Raw genomic sequence first — 12,779 nt, forward strand, 5'->3', positions numbered from 1 at the left:
ACTGGGTTTTTTGTTGGTTTTTTTTTTACACTTTTTTATTTTATGTTAAAGAAAAACAAAAAAGCACTAGAAGAAACACATGAAAAGATTTTTTTAATTTCTCAAACTATAAAATTTGATGCCACAATATATTACTCAGAGATGAGGGAATCAGGCACTTCACACACTGCTGGTGGATTTGTCAATTGATACAACCACTAAAGGGAGCAAGCTGCAGTATCTATAAAAAGTTTAAATTCATAGTCTTTTCTTTTTTTTTGCGGTATGCGGGCCTCTCACTATTGTGGCCTCTCCCGTTGCGGAGCACAGGCTCCGGACGCGCAGGCACAGTGGCCCTGACTCACGGGCCCACCCGCTCCGCGGCATGTGGGATCTTCCCAGATCAGGGCACGAACCCGTGTCCCCTGCATCGGCAGGCAGACTCTCAACCACTGTACCACCAGGGAAGCCCCTCATAGTCTTTAAAGTAGCATTCTCCAACTACAAATTTTTATATACTTCATGACAAAACATGAGAACAAAGAAACATGTATGAATACACTTACAGCTTTGTTTGTAGTAATATGAAACTGGAAAAATTATGATATATCCATACAGTGGAACACTGTGTAACCATCAGAAAGAACTTAGTAGCTATAAATATAGATATGAAACCTCTCCAAGATCATTTAAAAAGTATACAGTCCAGAATAGGGCTTCTGAGCGCCAGTTACATTGGTGTTCATTTTATGAAAATTTATCAGACTGCACTGTGCACTTTTCTGAATGTATATTACACTTCAATATAAAGTTTTTCCCAAAACATAGGAGAAATTCATTAAACTTAAAGTTTTTAAGCACATGCATTTATATGCCTAGAGTAACAATGGTTGCCTCTGGGCAGGGGATAGGGAAGTCAGCTGAGGAAGGTGCCTTACTTTCCACTGTATATCCTTTGGTACCTTTTGAATTTATCCCATGTGCACCTGTTATATATTTCAAAAAATATTTCTGAACTGAGACCATCTTGAACTGTATCTATGTATGAGTTGGGTTTTTTTAATACAGAAATAAACTCGAGGCAGAGATGGATTTAGGTCCATAATAGCTCTTCATAACCGAATTTCAAATTTTATACTCATTACAAGTTTCATCTTCACTGTCCTTATAACCAGTAAGCAGTTTAAATTTCAACCTAGAAAATAAATTTTAAAAGACTCACCTTTTCTACTTTGAATAGGGTTTTGTGTATGACTTCATCTGAAGAAGAAAAAAAGGACTCTGCATCGAAAAACCCAGACTATTAAATGAGATCATGTACATGCAGCACAGAGCAAGGTCCAGGCACACAGGCAATCGATAAATGGTAGCTTTTATCTTTCATATCTAAGAATATGAATCAGAACACAGGAAAGAGAATTTTATTCGGGTAAGAGGGGGAAGGTAGAGCAAAGGAGACAATTGCAACTAAAGTATAAGATATACAGATACAGGAATTCCTTGGCAGTCCAGTGGTTAGGACTCAGCTCTCACTGCTGAGGGCCAGGGTTCAATCCCTGGTCAGGGAACTTGGAACCCACAAGCCATGTGGCGCAGCCAAAAAAATAATAATAATAATAAAAATAAAGTATAAGATATACAGATAGAATTAAGGAGATGATGCTGGAAATGTAGATTAGAGTCATATTATGAAAGGCTATGGGAACTCCATAGGAGTTCAGTTGCAAACTCTTAGACAAAGAACAACAGAAGATTTCATGCCTTCAAGCAGTCAAACATGAAAGGACAAGCTTTTCAAAGATTAAATAAAAAAAGAGAAACAGTCACTCTCATGGTTAAAAGGCGAGAGCATTAGTATAACCTCTTTGGAGGTAACTGGGTAAGTGGTATTAAAGTTTTAAATGTACATTTCTTTTGATTCAAAAATTTCATTTCCAAGACTTTTGTACTAAAACATACTCATACCAGCACACAGATCTACATATAGTTCACTGTAGCATCATTCAAAATAATAAAAGATTGGAAACAGCAATGAGGAACTGGTTAAATAAATTATATCCATTCATACAATGGAATATTATACAGCCTTTTTAAAATATGAGATATAGAAGGCTCTCCAAGTTCTTTTGCTAAATAAAAATAGTGGAAGCTCCCATTTGTTAATTAAAAATAAAAAGGGAGGGTGAGAGAATAGAAAAAAAGAAACTAAAGAGACATCCATAATCCCATGTACAGAATTATCCTCTAACAGTAGTAGCCTTGGTGGGGGGGGGAGCTATAATGACCAAAGACTTAGGGGTAGCAGGAGCCTTACTTTCACTTTTTCACATATATATATATATATATATTTTTTTTTTTTTTTTTTTTTTTTTTTTTCAGCGTCCATGGCTCACGGGCCCAGCCGCTCCGCCGCATGTGGGATCTTCCCGGACCGGGGCACGAACCCGTATCCCCTGGGGGACGAACCCGTATCCCCTGCATCGGCAGGCGGACTCTCAACCACTGCGTCACCAGGGAAGCCCTCACATATACTTTTAAATGAAATTTTTAAAACAATATAATTTTATGTTAAGTAAACACTACAGAATAAAAGAATTGGGCAAGGGAGAAGATTAGAAGCAGCAATTAGTTCCGTTCAGATCTACTCCATCTCCTCCATGAAGTTTCCTTAACAATCCCAGCTGAAAATGACCTTTTCTTCCTCTGAACTTCTGAACCACGTTATGTTGCTGCAACTATGTTTTTTCAATTATACTCATTTCTCAGCTAGATTGTAAACTCCTAGATCACAAAGGGATTTTAATGCCCACAACATTTAACACAATTCTTTGAAGAACAGTGGTACTGAATAAAAACATTTGAGCAACTTACAGAAGGACTGCTCAGTCCTAGGGCAAGTGGCAAATAAGAATGTGGTATTCTAAGGCCCAGACACGATTTATCTGGGCCAACTCTTCGAGGGAGACATAAGTCCCAAGCAAACCATTAGGACTCTAATTTTATCTCGATTTCCAAGTAGAAAATCTGACTTGAAGGCTGAACTCTAGAAACTTTCACATTCAAACACCAAGCATTTGGGGGGGACTTAAAGTGAGTATCACTGAAAAGAGGATTTTAAAAGCTTATAAAAGTAATGGTCCCTATCTCAAAGAATAGACAATTTGACTGAATCCGTCCTACCAATCAATAAATACTGGCTCTTGGTCTTCCATGCTGGCGCAGTGGTTACGAATCCACCTGTCAATGCAGGAGACACGGGTTTGAGCCCTCGTCCAGGAAGATCCCACATGCCCCGGAGCAACTAAGCCCATGCACCACAACTACTGAGCCACGTGCCACAACTACTGAAGCCCACGTGCCTAGAGCCCACGCAGCACAACAAAGAGCAGCCCCCGCTTGCCGCAACTAGAGAAAAGCCCGCACGCAGCAGCTAAGACCCAATGCAGCCAAAAATAAATTTTAAAAATAATAAAATGAAAAAATTTAAAACTCCCTTAAAAAAATAAATACTCATGCACAGAAGGAGATAATTAAGATTCATATCAGGAAATAAGAGTTATATTTTCAGTTGTGGTAGTCTGGGAAATTTACTTAAATGAGATAGGATCTGAGCCGGGCCTTATGACTAGACTAGATAGCAAGGGAAAAGAGCAGAAAAAATCAGCATGACTGAAACAAGGGGCAACAAAAGTGGGAAAGATTGATTTAAAAAAAAAAAAAAGACTGTGATAAGAACTGAACATTAGGTTAAGGAATTTGGATTGTACTCTGCAGATTTTTAAGCAAAAAATGTGATCAAAATGTTTAAAAAGTTTAAACTGGCAGAAGAACAGGAGTAGTGAAAGGGCAGAGACTAACTGGAAAGCTATTATAGTAATCTAGAAATAAAGGGTCTGGACTACTTTTAGAAACTGGAATGAAAATATATTTAAGAAAAATGTATCAATAGGAGTCTCCAAAAGCAAAATCAGGGCTTCCCTGGTGGCGCAGTGGTTGAGAGTCTGCCTGCCGATGCAGGGGACACACATTCGTGCCCCGGTCCGGGAAGATCCCATATGCTGCGGAGCGGCTGGGCCCGTGAGCCATGGCCGCTAAGTCTGCACGTCCGGAGCCTGTGCTCCGCAACGGGGGAGGCCACAACAGTGAGAGGCCCACGTACCGCAAAAAAAAAAAAAAGCAAAATCACATGACTGAATTTTTTTATATATAAATGTATTTATTTATTTATTTTTGGCTGCGTTGGGTCTTTGTTGCTGTGTGCAGGCTTTCTCTAGCTGCGGCGAGCGGGGGCTACGCTTCGTTGCGGTGGGCGGGCTTCTCATTGCGGTGGCTTCTCTTGTTGCGCAGCACGGGCTCTAGGCACATGGGCTTTAGTAGTTGTGGCATGCGAGCTCAGCAGTTGTGGCTCTCCCGCTCCAGAGCGCAGGCTCAGTAGTTGTGTGGCACACGAGCTCAGCTGCTCCACGGCATGTAGGATCTTCCTGGACCAGGGCTCGAACCTGAGTCCCCTGCATTGGCAGGCAGATTCTTAACCACTGCACCACCAGGGAAGCCCCCATAACTGAATATTTAAATAATCAAGTCTTGAAATGTTTTATCTCTGCACTCTTGCTAATGATTTCTCACCAAGAGGAACTGTGCTCTCTCCAGAATAAAATCAGTCATTCTTCAAAGCCCTGCATCCTGATCACCTGGTCCCTTTCCTCCACTGAACTCCAAGATCTTTATAGGCAAAACAGATTACCTTGTTCTGAAGTGATGTGAGTACCTGATTGATTGTGTGCACTTGGAGGTCAAAACCTTTTTAACTCTGAGTGCCTTAAATAGTACAAGCTTAATAAACACTGATTAAGTATGTGTGTTTATGGAGGAGTGGGCAGCAGCCAAGCAGTAGCCAATTAAAGATGACTGAAGCTGTAAAAAAAAAAATGATTGAAGCTTAAGGCCTCAGAGGTAAGAGAACAGTAGAATGAAAGTCAGTTTTAGAAGTCACATGTGGGAGCTATTTTGTACTATGGTTAAAAAAAAGGGAGACTGAAGGTACTGGGCAAGTTCATGATTTCAGGTTCACCTAATTTGGGGCCCACACACCTAAGGCTTCCACCATTCTCGATGTGGTTATGCACTTTGAAAGTAGCTTCCTGAATTAACGTTACTGGTTCCCAGCAAAATTATGTGTAAAACTTAATATACTAATAGTCCTGTCTCATATGAAAAGATACCAGTGACCCTCCAATAGATGCAATGTGTGTGTGGAGTTATTTTGTGAAGTCAGATTTTCCTAGATGCAGCCAAACACTTGCTCTGACAGCAATGGAGCCGACTCTCTTGGATGGGATGAAAGTACTGTCATAAAACACAACCACCACCAGGCAGGTAAAAGAGGAGAGAGATGAGTCTGGTTGGAGCAGAGAGTGTGTAGACTAAATTTAGACACAGTCTGGTTAAGAGAAAACTGGGTTATCCTTAAAGTATTTTCAAATACAGTTGCCAAATTTCAATCTAGAAGCGAAACCAAGTGATGTAGCTACTCTACAGAGTGACTTAAATTCAATAATCCATTTCACTGATGACAGCTTTACTGAGAGTAAAGAAAATATGACTTCATTTTCTTACACCAGAAGGAAGATGTTGAAGAGTCTCTCCCTCCTGGCCCCCAACAAACACACAACACAAATTTTGCCCTTGTATCATATATTACTATGGTGAAATCAGGATCTCAAAGTCATCCTGTTCCCAAACTCATGAGTCAGCACAGAAACCTGCATCTTCACACCATTATCTGGCATAAACTGCTCAATCCATTTAATATTTGACAAAAAAAAAAAATTTTAAGGCCATTCTACGTATCTATACGATGTTTTAAGTTTATAGGATTTTCTAATACAAGGAACCTTGGAAGATCATATACTCCACCTTTTTGTGTTATAAATTTAAAAGCAGACCTAGAGAGGTTGATTTGCAATCTCAGAGTACAAACTTGCAAATTATTCTCAAACTCTTCACTGGTACTATTCTTTTCAAAATAACAAGCTAACAAATGATACTGCTCAGGTAACAAAGGGGGAAATATTTAAAGGTTTTCTCATGTAGGGTTTTTTTTTTAATTAAAATTGTTTTAAAACTGGGCATATGATCACTGCTCTTTCCACCAATAACAACTCTTTTATAAAAATGTCGGTTTTGGACACTTAGATTTTGATAAACATTTCCTCTCAAAGTAAAAATTACTTGGTTTTAGATTTCACTTAAACAGAAGAGCAAAGAATATTTACTCTAAAAGTCTCCCCCCTCCCCTTTTCTTGTATGTTAAAACCCTTTCTTCCCCTTCCCCAAGCTTTCTCCTCTTTTGTACTCAAGTTCTCAAATGCACAAGATGGAGGAACAATACCACAATACAACTGCAGGCTTCCTGCCTACTAGTCAGTCATTATTCTTAAGACTTGAGAACTTTCAAAACACTGGTTGGGTTGCTTTGAAATTCCCTCTTTCAGATTTTCCCTCCTTCATGGGACATCTATTTAAAAGAATGACTTCAAAAATGTCTTGCTGCACCCAATCAAAATGCTCTAAGCAAACTAAAAATGTTAGCTTTAGATATGAAGGTAGGGTGTAAACGCCTGAAGTTTGACAAACACCAATCTAAAACTAGAGGACAGAAAGAAAAAAGTGTATTTCTGGCCAAGCATAAGAACAGTATTTTTCTCATGTTTATTAACCCTATTTCTGAAAAACTCCACATTTATATGGAAGAATCTTAAAGATTACATTACCATCTCGTTCTTTTTAACAATACCATATACAAATCTAAAGGTCTAAAACTACATTGAGCCGAACAGAAAAGGGTTACCTTAATTATTGCTGACAAAGAATAGTTCACACTAAAATGAGGTATATTTTATCTTTAAAATTTTCAGGGGCAGAAAAAAATGACCAGCAGCAGTCACCTGGAAACCTGGGGAATTTCCCATTTCCTATGACCACACTTGGATCGTGGCAGTAGTACTTACTAATAAACTTACTTGGTTGTTGAGATAAACTAATGGAGCTACTCTAGACAGAGACATGGGGGGAGGATGGGGGATAAATTATCTGCCCAGCTCACAGTGGGTTCCTTTTTAAAGGCAAAAGCATTAAAAATGAAGGTGAAACACACTGACTCATGAGTAACAACTTGTCAAATTGTTACAATAAACAGTTTGCCATAAGAAACAAATAAAAAATTTTCCCACATCTCTAACAAAAAGACCAATTTATTTCAAACAATATTCAATAAAGCTCAATCCCAGTACAACAAAATAATTTAGCTAGTTCCCCGGAGTTTGTTATAATGGGATTTAATCTGTACACTCAACGTTCAATTAACCATGAGGCTTATCCTAATTGAGGATTATGCTGACTTCTGCAGTCCTTTCCCATCTATCCATCTACCACTCCTACTCAGCTGCCATAGCTACCAAAAGCAAAGCCGCAGGGAGCAGATTATCCATTACTATGTGATACCCAGGCCAATATTCTCTCATCATGTGGATGATGAAGAGGTTAAATTTAGTCATCTAGTCAGCCTACTTTCCAAAAAGTGAAGTTTCATAGCCCTCACTTGCAGTCTCTAACTAGAGAGATTAAAATTTTCTGAAGAATTCCTTCATAGGTGAACAGTAAAGTCACACTCTTTCCTAGAACATATCAATAAAAAATATTAACAGAAAAGAAAAACATAGGACACTGATGTTCCTAATGAAAAATAGGAAAAGGGACAAACAGGAAACACTAGTCCATTTGCTCTTAGACCATTCTTTGAAATAGGTAAAGCCTTTGTGCCAGTTAGGTCAGACTTCTTTCCTTTTCCTCTAGGCCACAAAGTTTACTACACAGGTAGTTAAATAAACCTTTATTACTGTCCCTCTGTAAATTGACCTAGACCGAAGAACCTACCAAACTGAGTTAATACTGACGAAATTGGGAACTGGCAGTATGTAGTCTAAGATTATCCGGTTTGTGGATAAATCAGCCTTCTAGACACTGCAGGTCTTCCTTTCAACTCCGCTGTGTATCTTCTGGCAATTTTCCTGTTCATTTAACAACTTTCCACCAGAAGATTGGAAAGGGCAAGGCGATTAAATTCAAGTCAATTCCATCATTTGTTAGGGAGCTGAAAATAAGGTTAGGCTCTAGATAAATTACATCCTTAACCCAAAATAATCTTCTCCCAGAAACCCTGTCAGAAAACCAATGGGCCAAATGAATTTACCTAGCTATCATTAACAAAGTGAAGGAATAAACCTCAGTACAATCGAACCCCTCCTCCACCTGAACTGTAAAAGGTTCATTTTGTAATCCCCTCCCCCACCCCAAAAAGCACTCATAAAGGAAAAAATGCCAACATTTTACTGCAGCACTCAACCTCAATGCTATCCCTGAGAATCTAAACTAACATACACTCACCTATTTCCTTAAAGTGTTGAACTATGAGGAAAAAGAAAAGTTAACATACATTTCCAATACTAATTTCCTGCTCCCAGAGCTTTAACCACTCAATAATGCAAAAAAGGAATATTCTACACCACAGAGTATAGTAAATTCAAACCAAACTGGGACAGGTACTCCCTAGTTTAACCTTTGAGAATCTCCAGTTCCTCTTCAATCATGATCAACAACTCCTGTTTTTCTAGGCCTAGGTAGCATTTAAAGAGTAACAATTGTGTTAAATTGTGGTCACTTGGCTGTGTAGACAGCCACTGGAGGCTATATTCATTCTAAACTTGCAACAAATGAAAAGTTTTCAAAAGTAGTCCACATCCTCTGGCCAAGGCTTGAAATTATACAGTCTAAAAAAATTGTAGAAAGAAACCCTAAAGCCGCTTATTTTAACGCCAATTAGGGATAGGACAATAGGAGTTTGGGTTTTTTATCTTACCCTATTGTCCAAGCTAAAATATAAGTCATTCTTTTAGAAGACTTCTCAAAAACCTACTAGTCTTCAAGTTAAAAGGAACTATTCTATATAGAATCATACTACTAATGCTCAAAGGACTGAATTTAAAAGAAAAATAAACCTCTTTATCTTTAATATGTCCCTGACATAGTAAGAAAGTTTACTTCAAATGACCAATCAAGAAGGCATTGGTAAGTAATCATTTCAGCAACTATTTTTTATTTACATGACTCCTAGAAAAAGGGTCCAGGGTCCAACAGAACATTCACTCTTTATTGAATGAATTCTAATTTATTTGCTTGGGGGTGGGGGATGGCGATGTATAGAAATAATTTCTATATGGGGAAAACACAGCATACTCACTTTCAAAATATATTTAATATAATCCCTAATCCCCTAATCTTTAATATCACTGAATTTTTTTTAATGAACAGTTAGTGTTGATAAATTTAAAAACAGCATTCTAAAACATTTTTTTTAATCCTGTTAATTATACTACGGTTGTTATGCATTTTCAAAGCCTCTGTAGTGAAGGAATATTTTATGGTAGAAACATTTCCTGTAACTGCTCTAGAAACATTACAGCTTCCCACTTAGTCCACAATCCTCATGTCCAATATGTACTTGTATATATCAGAAGCTATGCCTTTTTTTTAATGCTGATTAGACAGTTAAGTCATTTCTATTGATACATAAAATTCCCCTATAATTTAGGATCGCAGGCAATCTAGATTACTACTCATTTAAATGCAGAACCTGAAGCAACCTCCAGTAACAGAAGCTATAGTGTTCAATATCATTTTACATGTTACAGAGGCTTCATCTTACATACAAACAATGAACCCTGGCAGGGTTCTTCACCCTAAAGCCCGACAGATTGTTATTTCCTTAAGGGTGCTAATAGATAAGGCAACATAAGCAGTAAGTTTGGAAGAGCTTTTCTAATCGCCATCGACAATTGTTGAAGACAGTAAAGAGAAAGCAGTATTCCCACCCCATCTTCCCTTTCTTTGGTTCATTCTTTTTCCCTGCTTTTGGTATCCAACAGGGGTGTGTTTCGAATGAAAATTCTTTAATTATTCCAAAAACCAAGAATACTCTAGAAACCAGTAACAGTCGTTGCCTCCTGGGAATGGGAACTGGAGGGTTTAGAGTAGGACAGAGGTTCGTTTTTCTTTTTGTACCCTCCCAGTTGTCCCTAGACCAGTTATATTGGGTATAACCTAACCTAAACTAACAAGCAATAACTGAATTTGTTTTCAAGAACACAAACTTACAGATTTCCATTTCACATTTTGGTTTATGCGTCAATCACAAGACTTACGATTTTTTTTTCCCCCCAGCATCCTCTAAATAACCTACTGCAACAAATAAGTGATGCGTTCCCGCAGCCAGGGACCAGCTAGGTGGATCCGAGAGCAGGCGTCTGAATCAAGGAGATGAAGCAATCTCACTCATCTCATTCAACTCCATTTCAAACCGCTGCAGCAAGACACAGCTGGTACTTGCCTTCCTGTTTCTTTACGGTACGGGCTTAATAACAAAAACAGGTTGGCTTTGAAGCGCTGCTGCTCAAAAAGTGCAAGAAGGAAGTCTTCACATTCGGGAAGGAGAGAGAAAAAAAAAAAGTTCCGACTTCGAGAGAATTTCAGACCTTTCGTGTCTTTCCATTTGAGAAGCCCCAACTCCTCCTGTTAGTGAGACTTCGAGACGATGCTCTCTGCCTCTCACAGCTGCTCTTTTGGTTAACTTTTCCACCCTGAGTGCCCTCAAACTGCCTAGGAAGCAACTAAGCCCTCCAACTACTCGTGGGTTGTTTTTCTAAAGCATGTTTAAGACAAACTACTTAAACCATCACAAATTGAATCAATGTACGTAAGAAGATTAGAGATGGAGACAAGAAAAAAAGAGTAATAATAAAGACAGCCCAATCCCAAATTTAATCCACTAACTTCCACTTGCCATTTCCCAGCCTTCACACCCGAGGTAGCAAAATGCCTTTTTACTGAGAAAAACTGCTGAGAACCTACCCGTGCCCAAAATGGAAATCCCGCAGATAATTCGTGTTAAAATATTTAAAATGCCCAAGTGCAGGAGGAAACACGGCAACAAAATCCGACCCGATTCTCAGTACGACTTGGAGGCTGGGCTGGGGGTGAGCGGGGGGTCTGTGCGGCTCCCCCCTCCCCCTGATTCTTCCGAATAACTACGAGACGCCGAGGCAGCGGGAGGAGGGGTCGCGGGGAGCTTTCAAAAGCACCCCGAGGGCTGCGGGAGGGTAAAACTTTAGGGACAGGCGGGAAAAATGGACCCCCGCGGTCCCCCCCAAAACTCCTCGGGGTGACCCCTCCACGCGGGGACACCCCTCGCACTCCCAAGCCAGCTGCCGCCTAACCTCGACACCCCTCCTCCGGCCGCGGGCCGCCCCCAGGCTGCGGGGAAGCGGCGCGGCCCCGACACGCCGAAACTATCTCCGCGCGCCCCCCGCACGGCGCGTCCCGCAGCGCCTCGGCGGAGCCGGAGCCGCCGGCTCGCCGCAGCCCGGGAGACTCGCCCTCTTCCCTCCGCCTCGCACTCCACCCCCTTGCCCGCCGCCGCTCTTCCTTTATCTCCACTCACCGCCGGCCGCCATTTTCCTCGCAGCTCGGCTTTAAATCGGAAACTCGCCGCTCAGCACTCAGCGATCAGCCAGCAGCCGCTGCAGCCGCTGCAGCCGCCGCCGCCGCCACAAACTCAGCAGCCGCAGCCGCCGCCGTTACTGTGGAAGGGCTGAGGCAGTAGCCGCGGGAGCCGAGGCGCGGGGGCCGCCGGGATATGTAGTCCCGCGGCCACGCCCAGCACTACCGGTCCCAGGGGGCCTTGCGCGGCCGGGGCGCTGGGTGGTCCCGCCCGGTCAGGCTTCCGTGTCGCGAGGGCGTGGCCGAGTGGACTTCGGGGCCGCTTTCGCTCACTTACCACCTGGGACCCGCGGCGGGATCCGGGAAACTGGAGTGCAACCCTAGCCTTGTCCTTAATTTTTTCATACGTGTTTTTGTCCAGTAATATCTAACACTTATGGAGCGTTTATTGTGTGCCAAGCACTGATCCTCAAAACAAGCATCCCTTAGGGACCACTGTTAGACTCAGTGTTCAAATGAGCAAACTGAGGCACAAGGTCAGAAGCCACGGAGCTGTTCATTAGATGCTAAAGTCCTGGGTGAAAGGTTGTCGGGCAATAGTATATTCACGATTTATTCAGTCCCAAAGTATAATATCAACCCACGGAGTACACAGCACCTACAAAGGGGAACAGCTGGCTTTGCACTGGGGCGATCTGGCAGACAACACCTTAACCAAGCGATCAAATCACCAGTCACTATCACTTAGCATCACCAATAATGGATCAAACTGAAATTATGCGTCTTCTGATATGATGCAGTGGGGAAAATGTAACGCCCCCTCCGTAGTATTGTTGCCAAAAAACAAAAAAAGCTAACCTGAACATAACTATGAAAAAAACAATTAGGCATATCCAGAATGGTGAGGCATGCTACAAAATGCCTAGCCTGGACTCGTAAAAATATCCAAGCGTGAAAGGTGAGAACCAAATGCAGGGCTTCCCTGGTGGCGCAGTGGTTAGGAATCCACCTGCCAATGCAAGGGACATGTGTTCTAGCCTTGGCCCTGGGAAGATCCCACATGAGGCGGAGCAGCTAAGCTCGTGCACCACAACTACTGAGCCTGCGCTCTAGAGCTTGCCTGCCACAACTACTGAGCCCGCATGCCACAACTACTGAAGCTCGCGCGCCTAGAGCCGGTGCTATGTAACAAGAGAAGCCACTGCAATGAGAAAGCCCGCACACCACAATGAAGAGAGAGAAGGCCC

The 12,779-nt window shown here is 41.4% G+C and overlaps 1 protein-coding gene across 3 annotated transcripts in view; it reads right to left on the minus strand.

Annotated features, from left to right (window-relative positions):
* NCOA3 (nuclear receptor coactivator 3) overlaps positions 1-11,689 on the minus strand; it is a 118,454-nt gene extending 106,765 nt beyond the window's left edge. For all 3 annotated transcript variants that reach the window (XM_029221364.1, XM_029221365.1, XM_029221360.1), the window contains exon 1: positions 11,534-11,689. The gene's annotated coding sequence lies outside the window, so the exon portion shown is untranslated. The remainder of the gene's footprint in view (positions 1-11,533) is intronic.
* Positions 11,690-12,779: the final 1,090 nt, after the last annotated feature.

This window comes from Monodon monoceros, unplaced genomic scaffold, assembly GCF_005190385.1.
Source record: "Monodon monoceros isolate NGI ecotype Baffin Bay Population unplaced genomic scaffold, NGI_Narwhal_1 Super_Scaffold_13, whole genome shotgun sequence".
NCBI classification, from domain to species: Eukaryota; Metazoa; Chordata; class Mammalia; order Artiodactyla; family Monodontidae; genus Monodon; species Monodon monoceros.